General features: G+C 41.4%; 1 pseudogene; it reads right to left on the bottom strand.

Annotated features, from left to right (window-relative positions):
• Positions 1–15574: 15574 nt before the first annotated feature.
• On the bottom strand, positions 15575–15797 carry LOC110589737 (annotated as a pseudogene).
• Positions 15798–16063: the final 266 nt, after the last annotated feature.

The raw sequence follows: 16063 nt of genomic DNA, 5'->3' as shown, positions 1-16063 counted from the left end.
TCAAGAATCTGCTCCACGAACAGTATTCCCCATCACAGTTGAAGGCGAAGCCATTCTTCCAACTGCTCAAGCCAAAAAACTTGGAGTCCGCTTTTGACTCCTCTTTCTCTTCTATATTCAATATCTAGTACATCGAAAATCATGTTGGCTCTAACTCAGAGATTATCCGGAGTCCTAGCATTTCCCACCATTTCTAGTGCTACTAGCCTGGTCCAAGCCACCCTCTCCTCTCACGTGGATCACTGTGTGTGCCTCCTACCCGGCCTCACTGGGTCTACCCCTGCTCCCCACAGTCTGTTCTTTACACAGAGAGTAAAGCTTTGAAAATATAAACCTAGGCTATGCTACACCTCTGATCAAAACCCTCCAGGGGCTCCCCATTACTTCTAACCTTACCGTTACCTACTCTCTCCCTTACCCACTCTCTTCCAGACACAAGGGACTTTTGCATAGGCCGTTGCCTCTGCCTGAAACATCCTACTCATTTATGTCCCAAAGACCTACTCCTTTACCTCCTTCAAATCTCTGCTCCACTGTCCCTTCTCAAAAAGGCCTATCCCAACCACCCTTTCAAATTAGAAAGCTGCCTCTTACCCTTCCCCAATTCCCCTTCCTCCTTTCCCTATCCTCTTTTTTCCCATAGCACACATCACCTTCCAACATACCAGTTGGGTACTTTGCTCGGTTGTTATGTTGACTATCTCTGTATCCCCTGCTGGAGTATAAGCTCCTCAAGGGCAGCTCTTTTTGTCTGTTTTGCTCAGTGCTATATCCCAAGTGCCTAAACCATGTCTGCCACATAGCAGATACTTTAAAAATATTTGTAGAACAAACGAAGGAGTTTCTTCTTTGTAAATTTCTTTAAATTGGCATGTACCATTTTAACAATTAAAATGTTAGGGCAAATGTGGGATTCGGTATTTCTCTCACCAATCAACTCATTTCAAAGACTGATTAATCCAAGGGTTCTCCCCTTGAACTTAAATAGATTTAAATTCATGCATCTCCAAACTTGATGTTACAACCCTTAAAGTTTGTCTGCAGCTCCAGGTTCACCAACTATCCCAATATCAAAATCTGTGTAGCTGATTTTTTTTTTCAGCTGTTGGTGACTCCTCTCCAGCACTAGGACATTCTCTTCACTCTGCTAAAACTAATAGAGCAATGACAAAGACAGCCTTAATTAGTCTTTCGAATGCTCCTGAACAAGGTACCTGTGTGGTCGCCTTGAAACACCTTATATGTTCTACTTGGTGCCGAACACCGAAAAATACTTTTTTATATAAAAGGAGATCTTCCCTCTACCACCAGATTCCCTGCCAGCTAGCTTTTACCTCTTGGGTAGATAGCACCTGTGATACTAGCTAATTTCTAGGCAGTAGTATTTGGTCATTTAGCTCTTTTTCTTTGCTTTCATCACCAGTAGCTCCTGAGAATTCTCAGTTCACCAGCAGAACTTCTTCAGATTCATCCTGCTTTTGGTTATAGACAAAGCATTTCAGAGTAAATACCTGCTGCTATAAAGCCTCAGCCAAGTGGTTTGGGTGGAAGAACTACCCCAGACCCATAATCTCCAGCAGGCACCTAAACAACTATCTAATCCAAGTAACAGGCCGTATGACTGCAAATGAAAGGCAGGGCAGCGTAGTGTCAAGCACACAGAGTTTGGAGTAAGACTACACTGACTTGAGTCCTTTCTTTGCCACTTGTCTATGACCTTGGGCAAGTTACAGTGCCTCCAGTGGAAATCAGAACAATGGGATTAACAAGAGAATACCTGCCATAGGATTGTTGTGAGGATTAAATGAATCATGCCTGCTTACGAAGTAAATTTCTGATAAATGACATTGTAAATTATCATGCAAGTTCTACTGCAGAACAAGCTCTCTAGCTGTCCCCCTTTGAACCAGATTGGTACCCCGAAGCCCCCTCCCTGTAAAACGTTTGGGAGAACCCCTGATTTAGGCAGGAGTTGCCAAGCATTTCCTGGTTTTCCCCGGTCACCACTCTACCAGCTCTTAAAAGGAGATGTCTGCTTGCCCATGTTGTAAAATTACCTGCACACAGAGATACCCTTTACCTGAACTTGGTGAGCATTCGGTAGAGAACCAAATAAGCAGAAGAGCATAAACCATTCCACTGAAGGACTGCCCATTCTTTGCTCTGTGAGCAACAATAAAGTTAGCATTTTCAGACGGAATTGGAAGTGAGAAGAAATCAGTCATCCTAGAGTCTAAATTTCCATGACCACCTCACTCCCACATTGCTGCAACCCCAGATATTATTTTCTTCCCTACTGATACTTGATAAGACTCACCAGTCAAAGCATGCAAATGCAATTAAGGCTTGAGACATCTCCCATTTTCCATCTTAGTCAATGATATCAATGCCAAGCGGCTTCTTGAAAAGTCAAAGTTTCCAGTTCTCTGTGCCCAAATTTCAGACCAAGAGCTGGGAAGTGATGGAAAACCCCATGCAATCCTAACCCCACACAATCTACTTGGGTTTCTAGCATTTAACCCAGTGATCTCACCTGGATGGAAGAAAATTTTATTTGTTGCAAAAGTGAATTATGTTCTAAATGATTAAAAGAGAATTCGTTTTCTCTGCCATGCTTGCCCTCCAAGAATGCACCTCCTTAAGAGGAAGTAGATTACAAGGCTGATGTTCTGAGGGCTCTGCCAAAATCCAAGAGACTAAGAGGGGACCTACAGGCACAAAGAAGCAATTCTACCTAGAAATGTCACACTGCAGGTTGCCAATTAAAAGCCCCTTGTCGAGATGCAGTCAGGCATGGAAGATGTCATGTGTTATGAGAGGATTTAGAGGCACCTGTGCCCCTGTGGGTGGATTTCTCCCATCAGCTTGGCCATGATGTGGTATCCAGGCATCTGCTGTGAAGTGAGGGAGGGCGTTCCTGCCAGTAACTCTGAGACTCAAAGAAAGAGTGTGGAGAGAATGAAGAACACCAGGCTGAAACTCCGATTATTATCCTACTACTAATTCTATTATGAAACTACCAGTTCTCTGGGCCTCAGTTTATCTTCTTCATAGTAAGGATTTGAGCTGGAGGATCTCCCAGGCCTGTAACTCCAGCCACAGGAAATGGAAGATGGCTCCCTTCCACAAAGGCTCTTTCTTATGGAATTTCTAGACCCCATGCAAACACAGTCTTTAGAGATTTAGCATTTTATTGATTTTGACATGTGCTGTCATTGACACTTCCGGTTTTATGTGTTTTAATTAAATGTTATTATTTGCCACCGTGTCCTTAGGCCATGAGTTGGGAGTGGATAAGATTTCATACATCAGACCTGGAGTTCTGTGTGGGGAGTCCATGGACTCTTCTCATGATGTCATTGTAATTATTTCCCTTCGATCAATAGAGAAGCTTTGATGTCCTCTTTATAGCTGAGGAAAGGCTTCTTTCCATTTATCTTCCACCTTGTTGAAAATGCACAAAGCCCTTCTCCAAAAGTCACCCTCCTCTGGTATGAAAATGAACATTCTGTTTTGTTGTCAATGTGCTGCTATTATTAGATGCTACCATCTCACTCAGAACCACCTCCACTTGGGGCCTGTGAGCCTGTTTTACTCTGTGGCATGCAGTCCTGACCTGGGACTGTGGTTTTCTGTCTGTTCCTCTCTCTGCCCCATTTTGGTTCCCCCTTTGGTCCCTACACGCTGTGCTACAGGCTGGACCACCATTAATTTGAAACTTCTTCTAGATGCTTATGTCATCAGGGATGTCAGTGTTTATCACCCTCTCTACGCCCCACATGTAACTTCTGCCTTGCACAAAGTTAGTGCTCAATGCATGTTGCTTGAATTTAATCCAGGGGAAAGAGTAGGGAATCTGCATTTTTCCCAAGTAGAATCATCCTAGAGCAAGTCGAGACTCACTTCAGAGCCTGTACCCCAACCAGGGCTTTGGCTACAGGAGAAGAGGCTATGAGTTGTTTTTGTGTTTTTTAAGAGAATCATTGTATGTGTTAAATCCAAGCAATATGAATGTTCTAAAAAATCCCATTACATATAGCGTATTCCCAGAATACTTTGGGGGGTGGAGGATGGAAGGGTGGGAGAGATTGTCAACCATTCTCCTCATGCTCAAAAAACCTTTCTTGAATATAGATCTACACATAGAAATTGGGGACCAGAGCAAATGCAAACATTCCCTCCTACACCCCTGTCTCCCTCAATCTAAACCCAATCAAATCCAATCCAGGTTCCTCCAAGAAACAGGGCCTTTCCCAACACTAACGTTTTCATTTTTCAAAATTTCTAAAGTCACAGGTTTTTGCTGGATTACACTTTATCTATTTGACAATTACTCACAGAGCACTGTGTGTCAGGCCGCATGCTAAGCACACCATATACATAACTCATTTATCCCCATGACAATCACATGAGGTGGGCATTATTATTATTACTCCTCAACCTACTGATGAGGAAACCGAGGCACAAAAGAGCTAAATAACTTGGCCAAGGTCACACAGCCAGTGGATACTAGGGTCAGGATTGAAACCCAGGCAGTTAAGCCCCAGAGTCTATTTTTTGAAACCACTATTGTAACCATGGCTGCCCCCACCTTTGCCGTGGATTGATCATTCTATGTTTCAGGTCAGCTTGGGCTCTCCAATTGTACTGGGAGCTTCCTGATGGGTGGGACCATGACTCCCATTGCTTTTATCACCTCCTCCCACCATATTCATCTAATGAATATTTATTAGGAACCTCCTCTGTGTTGGAATGTTCTAGGTTCTAGGAATATAGCAATGAAGCAGACTGTCAGGATCCCTATCACATAGAGCTTACATTCTAATGAGAGGGAAAACGTAATACCCAGGTAAACAAACCAGCTAGCCAATTGAGAAGATGGAGTTCATCACAAGGGCAATGAAGAAGATGAGAGTGATGGGACAAGAAAGGCCTGAGGCAGAGGAGCCTTATTAGATCACATGGCAAGAAAGGGCTCTTTAAGGATGTCATATCTATACTACACTATCCTAAGAAAAAACAACCAGCCCTGTGAGGATTTGAGGGAAGAGAACTCCAGGCAAGAGGTCAGCAGGTGCAAGGGCCTGAGGTAGAAATGGGCTTAGTGAATCACAGAAAAAGAAAGGTGCCTAAAGAGTAGCAATCAGGGAGAGAGGGGAGAGGAGCAGAGTGTGTGCCAGGATGCAAGAAGCTATGTGATGCTGCTCAGTGCTGAGTCCCACACCTGCACACCTCTGTGCCCTCAGCACACTGAGCTACCTGGAACCACTGAGCACTGCCTCCAGGACGCTCCAGAATCCCCACAGTCACTGCTTCAGTGGGCTCAGTGGTCCAACATGTGGACGTGGAATATTTCTGGGTTTCTATCTCTGCTCTCCTGCTCACTAGCTGGGTGACTTTGGGCAAATTATTGAACTTAAGGTTTATTCTCTGGCCCAAAAGAATGGAATCCTCAAGTATGTATTCCAGAAGATTACCATGAGGATTAAGTAACATGATAAATGTCACATGCTCAGCACCTTTAGTGGTACAGGAAACAAGCCCATAAAGCAATTTTTATGTTGTGGTGGTTATTTTTGTTAATCTTGGTAGGAAATCAGCCCCGAAGTGTAAACACTGTCTGGTAGAAAGTGCTGGAATCTCTTGCATCAGCTACACTGTTTTCTGAGCTAACAACAGCAGGTTTAGTGAAAAGGATCTAAAAAGAAAAGAAAAAAAAAGTGGTATAATCCAAAATATCTACTATTTTCCAAATAACATGACCTGTACTATTTTTTTTCCATGCAACATACTGGAAAGTTCTACCCTTATTCATTTAAAATCCTTCTCCAAGCTCGATTCCATTTTATGTTAGCGTATGTACCGAGACAACACCAGAAGCAGCAAGACCCAGTGATGGAGAATCTCTAACCATGACAAGAAACTCAGTTCTTCTCCAGATGATAAGAGACGAGCATCTAACCCGAGGAATGCCGGGGCCAGGATTTCTGTTCAGATTTCCTAAGAAAGGAACGTTTTGTCGAAAGACAGACTATACTAAGCATTTTCTTTTCTTTGGTATGCCCTGGATTCATTAAGAACCAAGCCCTGGCGCCATCTCCTGGCAGTGTCCAAAACTGAAAAACATACGCTTAACCACAAGGGACCCCTCCCCCTCCTCAACAAAAATTAAGTTCAGGAGAAAAACAGGTAATTTCATTGTAACTTCAGTGTTTTCAGCCTCCTGTTAAATATTTGAATCGAGATGAGCAGATGGTAACAGTGTCAGCCACTCACGGTCCCCACAAGGGACAGTCCCTTTTAGGCCACCACTTCCTTTGTTTCTGTAAGAGCCTATCACCCACCAAGGTACCCAGAGATCAGAGGCAGCATATTTATTTCCAGTGGGCCAGTGCTTGGCCCCGCTCCCACCAATGCACCCAATCTTACAAGAGGATAGTCTTCTGCCCAAACCTACAGCCTCCAATACGTCCATTCACAGCAGATACGTTACACAAAGAAATCATGCATGGCATCTGCCCTCAAAGAGCTGGGCTCCCAACTCCCTTCAGAACTGCAAGTCGAAGTTCACCCCAGTACCCAGAAACTCATGGTAAGGCTCAGTTTGGGGTCTCACTCTCCCTAGAGAAAGAAAAGACGGCCACCCTTGTCATCATGGCCACTTGCTCTTCCCAAGGATTTGGTGAGGGCACGTGGCTTCCTGGGGCCCGGGTAGCCTCAGCAGTTTGCACCTAGCTCTACACTCACCTCCAACCAGGTAACTTGGCATCAGCAGGCACAGAGCCTGAAATAGCTAGGAAAAATAATTCTGCAGGGTCCTGACTGAGGAATGAACCAATATCCTGAAGAATTCTGGCTCATTTCTCCGAGGGAACTGGGGGAGGGGGGTCGTGAAGAATACACAGGATAGTTTAGGAGGACAGGAAAGTTACTGGCTGGACTGGTTCCTCCCTTCTTCACTCAAGCATATCTATTTACTGATATAAAGTGCTTTGAGCTCTTCTGTTTGTCAAATAATGTGATAAACACTTCACCCCAGCTCCTCATTTAATCTCAACAATGACCCATGCAATTGGTACCATTTTGGTTTCCATTTAACAGAGAAGAAAACACACCTAGAGAGAGCTTAAATAACTTACCCCAGATCTTAGAGCAGTAAATGATAGAGGCATGATTCAAACTCACATACCCTCATTCCTCTTAACCACTACAGTAAAGTATCTTTCAGAGACTCAAGACTTCGGATTTTCTCAGGCATTGCTGAAAACACAGCCATCCCTTAAATTTGCAGGAGGAATGGGTAGGGCTAATTCTCCATGGATAAAGAAGGGGCTCCTCAGAGCCCTCCGGAGTGAATTCGTGTGTGGTGAGGAGAAGAAGAAGTACATTCGCATCAGGTACCACCAAATCGTACTCCTTGAACAGCACATACCCAGTATAAACGCTTTCCCTTAGTCTTCACATACTTGATGCAGTTACTGACCGTCATCCTCATCCCAGCCAGTTTTCCAGGGCACTGACAGTAATTTTCTCATACCATCCATGCCTGACAATGGTTATTTGCAAAAGCACAACTACAAATGTTATTAACTGGTAATAAAACTAGCCAGCCATTTCTAAAACCCAGAGCTGGCAACTGCTCTGTGATCCTCGGGGACCCTTGGTTTACCAGATTTTGCTAAAGTAAATATTTCTTTTTGGTGCTAAAATGCCACTGGAGGAACCTTATCTTTGACTCTTCCCAAAATTTATAGAATGATCAAGGTCAGGAGTAAAGAGACAGTCTTTTAAGAATCATAGAAAGCTTTCAGGATTCCTGATTCTATCCCATCAGCCTCAATATATAAATTTCAGGGGCACCTGGGTGGCTCAGTCATTAAGCGTCTGCCTTCGGCTCAGGTCATGATCCCAGGGTCCTGGGATCGAGTCCCGCATCAGGCTCCCTGCTCAGCAGGAAGCCTGCTTCTTCCTCTCCCACTTCCCCTGCTTGTGTTCCTTCTCTCTCTGTGTCTCTCTCTGTCAAATAAATAAATAAAATCTTTAAAATATATATATATAAATTTCATATTTTTCCCAGATAACATTGCTTTAAAAAAAAAAAAGTAGGACTTTAATAAGCATTCATTAACCATCTTTTGGGTTCCTGACACGGTGCTACTCACTGTGAATTCCAAAGAAAGGCCACGGTGCCTGCCTTCAAGGGGCTTAGAATCTAGTTATGGAGATGTGACCCATCCATGAAGCAACTCAAGAACAAGACAGGGCAAGACAAAGTCAATTGTGAGATGGAGAGGTAGAGATAGTGGGGATTATCATTCTCAGAAATGGAAATGGTCAGTCCAGTGGGAGCAGTTCTCCCACTCCCTAGCCCCTGACCTTTTATACCTCAGTGGACCTCAGTAATGGGATCTGTAAAGTGGCAGAGCTCAGCCACTCATACAACAAATTTGTTTTGAGCACTGACTATACACCAGATTTGTGGTTCTGGTGATACAGGGTTGAGCAAGATAATGGCCCCACCCTAATGGACTGTATAGTTTGGTGGAGGGAAAGTGGAAGGCAGATAGGTGACTGGATAAATATATGACACGGCAGGCAGTGATAAGGGCTCGAAAGAAAAGTAGATCAAGGTAAAGTGATAGAGAGTGGCAGGGGGAGTGTCAAGAAGGGTAATCAGAGGGATCTCACCCATCAAGTAACACTGGAGTACAGATGTGGAAGATGCGAGGAAGCAACCCAAACTGTTATCTATGGGAAGAGCATTCCTGGAAGAAGGAACAGTAAGGCAAGACCCTGAGATAGGAATGACCTGAAATGTTTGAAGAACAGCATAGACGCTAGTGTGGCTGGATCACTATGGGTGTCTGGAGAAAGGGAAATGAAGAGCAGTCAGGAGCCAGACCATGAAAATCCTAGGAGGCCAAGGTAAGGAGTTCAGGTGGGAAGCCCTGCAAGGCTGAAGAATGTGTACCAGAGCATCCAAACCATTTCTAATGTGAAGGGATGGGACCTGAGCAAGATGGTCCTGAATGAGGGAGGCTCTAGAATGAAGGAGTCCAAATGCTGGGTCCTCACATTAAGATGGTCTTGCAGTTGGGGAATGACTTAATTAAGAAAGTAACCAAACAAATGAGAAAAAATATCAGGGGAAGAAGTCTGGAGACCAAGAAAGTCTCAGGCAAACTTCATGAGCAAATTGTAAAATATAGGGTGCCTGTGACCATCATCAGGCAACGAGTGCCCTGGTGTCATCCCTCTTCTCTCCAAAGACTCTCAGTGTGGTGCCCAGTTAGGGCCTCGCAAGGCCTCATCCCTCTAAATGCCAACGGGCCATTCAAAATTCACTAGTTCTATGTTTGATGGCCACTATCTCTACTATAGGTAACAGGTGGGTGCTAATATGGAGTACATCCATGCTAATTGGTTAGCGCTTCTCAAATTTCCTTTTTTGTATTTACTATTACTTCCTAAGGCAGGAGAGAGAAAATACATGGCCCCAGAACGTCTAGAAGATGTAAAGTGAAGCAGCCCAATGCAAGCAAAACACTTCATTGAAGATTTGCATTGTATCTTAAAATTCCCTTGAACATTGCATTCTATTCCAGATCTACTTGTAAGAGCTCAACGGCAATGTCTTATATTATCCAAGGAGCAAATATGACTCTCAAAGAAGATATGCCCCATTTGTGCTGTGCTTTACCAAAGGCCTAGCGAGCCATACCATGTCCCTAGGGCTGGGCAAACTCAACTAGAAAAACACAGGTAGTTAAACCCAATTAAAACATTCTCCTCTATGGGCGCCTGGGTGGCTCAGTTGGTTAAGCGACTGCCTTCAGCTCAGGTCATGATCCCAGGGTCCTGGGATCGAGCCCCGCATCGGGCTCCCTGCTCTGCGGGGAGCCTGCGTCTCCCTCTCCCACTCCCCCTGCTTGTGTTCCCTCTCTCGCTGTGTCTCTCTCTGTCAAATAAATAAATAAAATCTTTAAAAAAAAAAAAACAAAAAAACACTCTCCTCTCTTAGAAGGACCCAAAGAATTTGCCACTATCCGGGATTTCAAGGATCATAACTCAAAATCCGGGGCCATGCATGAGGCAGACGGCTCCTAGAGCAGATCTGGACATCTTCTTAAATGAAGTCCCTAATGCCAGCCTTACTCTACAGTGTTTATCTTCTGAAAGCACATTAAGACAAGTTGGAAATACTCTGCATCTGAACCATCTCTGAATCCCAGCGGGCAGTAATGTGAATAGCATGGCAATGCAGCCATTCCACAGCCATTATCAAGTCTGAGTAAATTTCTTCAATGCCACATGCTCTTAGGAAGTGACGCTGTTGCAGTGAGTCGGGAAGCATTCACAAAGAAACTGGCACCTCTCCTATTACCTAAATGGTAGTTTACAGCTTCTCAGGGTGGGGGCGCGGGGGGGGAGGCTATGTTTCTCATATTGTGTTTGTTTAATATTTGACAATATCTTGGCTCACACTGTGCTGGGTTTGAGATAAAACGATTACTTGTATATACACAGTTGTCCACACAGATGGGAGAAAATGTTTATTTGGAGGGGGGGAAAAAGAAATTAGGAGGAAGAAAAAAACCTATCAGTACTACTATGATTACACAATGCTCTATTAACAATATTTTGAGAGAGTTACTCTAAATAGCCATCATTCCTTCCAAGTCGGAATCCACATAATTACAGCTTTCTGGCGACCAGAAAAGGAAAGGATAGCATGTTGAATGCAGCCCAAGCTAGGGGGTTGAACGGGCTGCTGCTGCCACCCAGTGGGCACTCCTGAAATGACACCCACAGGAAGCCTCACCTACTTCCAGCCCCAGAAAATACGTTCACTTTCTATGCAATTCCTATTTCCAATTCTCTCACATTAACAGAAATTACAATAAATTACAAACACAGGATGACTTATGCAATTCTATCTTCATTGTGCAGTACAAAATGTACTGAGGATAAAGTAAATATATAAATATATCATTTTGTCATTTTACCTTATTCCCTAAATAGCAAGTTTATGTTGTATTTACAAGTATAGATTACTTTCTTTTAAATTTAGGTCTGATATATGGTTTTTATGCTTAATAAAAATGAATATCCCGGGGTGCCTGGGTGGCTCAGTCCGTTAAGCGTCTGCCTTCGGCTCAGATCATGATCCCAGGGTCCTGGGATCAAGCCCCACATTGGGCTCCTTGCTCAGCAGGGAGCCTGCTTCTCCCTCTGCCTGCCGCTCCCCCTGCTTGTGCTCTCACTCTCTCTCTCTCTGACAAATAAATAAATAAAATCTTTTAAAAAATAAATATCCCGGGCGCCTGGGTGGCTCAGTTGGTTAAGCGACTGCCTTCGGCTCAGGTCATGATCCTGGAGTACCAGGATCGAGTCCCGCATCAGGCTCCTTGCTCAGCGAGGAGTCTGCTTCTCCCTCTGACCCTCCCCACCTCATGCTTTCTCTCTGTCTCAAATAAATAAATAAAATATTTAAAAAATAAATAAATAAATAAATATCCCATATCTAAAGAAATTAGTGTTTTTGCATTATGGCGCAAAACCATCTCAATGTGAGGACAATTTTTGTTCTCTCTTTTTGATGAAGGTAAGCATTGACTTTAGGTAGAATCCTCCAACCTAAAGATTTTAAGAATCCTTATAAATTAGGGAACTCTGCGCTTAACACATAAATTAGTTTTCAAACCGGATATTATAAGAGTATTCTAATGATAGACTTCGCAAATTAACAGAGGCAGATTCAAGAGTAGATTAGCTTCCCAGGAAACCAATCAACAAGTAGTAACAAAACATCAAGGAAACTATAATAAAATGGGAAAAACTGAATTTATGAAATCTCTATTTTAGATAATGTATCTAATCTGAAGGAATACTTTTGATAAGTCTTTTGGATTTGGGAGGAGGACCCCTCCCCAAGTAGAATGATAAAACTGCCTTTAAGAAAACACTTTAAAATATCTAGTAAACTCAGAGAGAGCACAACAGGAGGCTTGATCTCATGAAACAGGTCAAGACCTGAGATCATGACCTGAGCCAAAACCAAGTCATCAACTTTGCCTCTTAAATTGATGAAAGGCCAATTTTTTTTATTTTTTACTAAAAATCTTCAGCAATTAGGATATTAAATGGTGAGATATTAGGAGCAATGCAACAATGTTTGTAATAGTGAAAAATTGGAAAAACCTGAATATCCACCTATCAAAGAATGGATCAATAAATTGTGGTTATTTCACAAAAGAATACTAAATAGCACTTAAAATTAGGCATGTGCATCTACATGGATAGTTCTTGAAAATACAACACTGAGTGAAAAAAACCTGTTTCAGAACATTGAATGAAGGATACTATCATTCATATAAATGTCAAAAACGCACAGCATCCTTCCATATTGTTCACAGATTCATGAAAGTATGTATGTATAGACCAGATTCAAACCAAATTCATGGTAACAGTGCCTCTGGGCAGAGTGGGGAAATGGGCCTTCACCTTTATGTGTAATATAAAGGTGTATTCTATTTAAAGGTGTATCCTATTTAAAATGAGAGCAAGAAGAAGAAGCTATGAAGCAAATATGACCAAATATTAAACACTCTTTTACTTCATATAATGGTTACATAAGTGTTTTTCATATTATCCTTTCCTTATTCCATTAAAAAGCAAAAGAGGCCAATCAAGTTCATTGCAAGATCTTTGTTATACTGAGTATAATGTGTAAATCTGGGGCCAGAGCTAAAAAATTAAATTTAATTTAAAAAGGTGGGGGGTCCCAAGTCTCCTCCTTACTCCACAGAGTGCTCAGCCTTTCCTCTAAATAAATTCAGATCAAATATTTCAAGAATACTAGTTTAAAGGTGCATCAAATTCTACCCAGTGCACTTTCATGCCTCCTCCAGCCCTTACATTAAAACACTGAGTCTCAAAACTGAAGAGAGACATAATCATCAGGTTTTTTTGGTCCAGAGCAGCTTGCTGGTATCCTGAAACTCCCAAGTTAACAACTGAAATATTCCAATGATAAATTTTTAGAGATAAAATAAAGAATAAAATAGAAGGGCAAATGTTTCCAACTAATATATGTACTACACTCACACCCATATATTCATACATAGTCCTCCTATGTAAGTAAAAAAGATACCATGAGAATTTAGAGAACAAAACTTGTCCCTTTATCGTCCTTAGCCATATAATCATTGCCCGAAATTCATTAGATTGCTGAACTCCCACTCTGAACTCAATGTCTGGTCATAGGAAAAAAAAAAAAAAACTAGGAAAAATTATTGAAAATCTTAAGAGCTGCAAAAGAATGGAGCGAGATGGGATTCTTGCTGATTTTTATTTTTATTTGAATTATCACTGTACATTTTAGCAAATGGAAAAATTCCTAATTTGTGCTCTTGTCCTAACTCAATAGAGATACAACAAAAATAGTTCTATAGATGCCCATCACTCCTAAACACAGATTTATTAGGAATGGGATGTTGGCACACACTGATAGAGGATATTTTAATTTAATGCGCAACCATAAATTGCGACGTGTTCATGCACTAGAAGCTCCCTAGAGTGAATATTTCTTCAGAAATAGAAAGAAGATATGATTTGAGAGAAATGTATTTTAGGTTATTATTTCTCTACATAAGAAGCTAATGCTTGTCCCAAAATAAATTTTGTAGTCTAGACTACAATCTAGGGAGACGTAAGACTGTAATCGGCTTATTCCTCTTGCTTTCACCACAGAACCACTCTCAGTTGTGACGAGAATCATCCCAAATTACAAAGCATAAAACTGGCCCTGCCTCACATATTATTAATCTATTTGCAGATGGCACCACATTTTACAACATGATCCTATTACAAGAAATGCTGATTCTGCAAACACTCTGCTTGTGAGCAAGAATGGAGCAGTTAGAAGTCACAGCCGTACTGTATCTTAAGCTTTCCACAATGTACATTAAGGCAAAAGTCCTTGAAGGTTGTAGGAAATAACTCTATCCTCTTCAAACCATTGCAAATCTTTTCCGACCAAATGTGGATATAAACCAATAAACATCGTTGTTGTTCTCCAATTTAATAAAAAACAATTACACATCAGAGTGCTGGGTGGTTCAGTCAGTTAAGTGTCTGACTCTTGATTTCGGCTCGACTCATGATCTCAGGGTGAGAGATTGAGCCCCATGTCAGGCTCTGCGCTGGGTGTGGAGGCTGCCTCAGATTCTCTCTCCCCCTCTCCCTCTGCCCCTCCCCATGCTCTCTCTCCCCCTTTCTAAAAAAGAAACAAGTACATATAATTATTTCATAGAGGGGAATTTAAAATTTGCTAATATGTTGAAAAATCAGCAAAACATAACCAGCAAAACTTTAATTAAGGTTCCTCTAGCATCAAATAAAAAATACTGACTATGGAGTTGCCAAATCCAAAAATAGGCAATCTTACTGACAACAGCAAGGCTGTTGGCAGATAATAGGAGATTGGTTCCAAAAAAGAAAGATTGAGGATTCCAATCCTTAGGTCTTTTTTCTCACATCTTACACAAATGGGCTACACTAAGTCTACAAGTTTAACGCAAAAGTCAAAGTAACCAGTCAATTCCTTATATTTATATTTAATGTTTGCAGTGATGGAAAGCTGCCATCTTTGATTCAACATAAAGCTACTGAGGACCAGCTGTTTGCACAATGCTTCATGGTAAGAAACGTATCTGGATAAATCTTACCACAATTTCATTACCTCCTCCAGTAAGTCTTTCTAACTGTACGCTTCCATTTTGTCTGATATGTTTTTAAGTTTTTTTTTATCATTATTATATAATTCATGCTCATCACAAGAAATGTGGAAAATAGAATAAGGGAGGAAGCCATCCACAGTCACACCAGGTAGAGGTAATTATTAAAATCCATGTATTGTATGGTGACTAACATAACATAATAAAATAAAATTTAAAAAAATTTTTAAAAATCCATGGATTCCCACAAAATATTTTTTCTCATTTTATAAAGGTTTATCATTTCCAAATCACAGTGAAAGGAACTTGAGTAATTTACCAATTTTGTTTTCTATTATGTGCCTTAGAGATACCTCGCTAAAAACTGGTATCTGACATAACAGAATAACATTTGCAGAATGTAATACCGTAGTGACAGTACTGAGATTGATTGTTACAGATATATTACACTCTTTTTTTAAAAAGATTTTATTTATTTATATATTTATATGAATATTTATATATGGAGAGAGAGAACATGAGCAGGGGGAGAAGGAGGATTCCCGCTGAGCAGGGAGCCCAATACGGGGCTAGATCCCAGGACCCCGAGATCATGACCTGAGCCAAAGTCAGACGCTTCACCAACTGAGCCACTCAGGTGCCCCTAACTCTTAATTAAATGGTTGCACCCTATTTATATAGAACATTGGCCCAATAATAGAGAACAGCAGCTAGAAATTTATTTCATTCAATGTCCAGAAATAAAAGGGTTAACCATTCATCCCATTAGTTTCTGCACATAAGCCCTTTTTTCATACTGAAATCTGATGGTGACTAAATTGCAATATTTTTCCAAGCTACTGTATGAAGAGGATGCTGAAGGCCATCACCATACAGCATATCACAATATAAAAACTCTTCCATTCACCAGTTTGGGCGAACTTCCAAAACATATCCAACAATCCAGTTTTATTTGGCTGGGCACCCTTGGCTGGGTGCCAAGGATCGGATATAAGTACATGTACATATAAGCAGCAAGATTACAGTCAAGACACTCTGAAAATTGAAAATGGCAGACATAGGGAGGCCAGTAAAACCCCAGCCACATCCCCCTCAGAATAGTTTGTTGAGAATTTTTATATAATTCTAATCATGTAATATACCCAAGACTGTACAAACTGACTTTGTAAAATAATATATAACATCATAAAGCAACTAGATCTATCAGAACACTTTAAGAACATTTTACCCAACAGTAGCAAATACACAATCTTCTCAAGTGCACAAGGAACATTCTCCAGAATACATCATACATTAAGCTATAAAATGAACCTCAGGAAATCTAC

Source organism: Neomonachus schauinslandi, chromosome 7 (assembly GCF_002201575.2).
Source record: "Neomonachus schauinslandi chromosome 7, ASM220157v2, whole genome shotgun sequence".
NCBI lineage: Eukaryota > Metazoa > Chordata > Mammalia > Carnivora > Phocidae > Neomonachus > Neomonachus schauinslandi.
The sequence above is the reverse complement of the archived record's forward strand: the minus strand, read 5'-3'. Positions and strand labels throughout refer to the sequence as shown.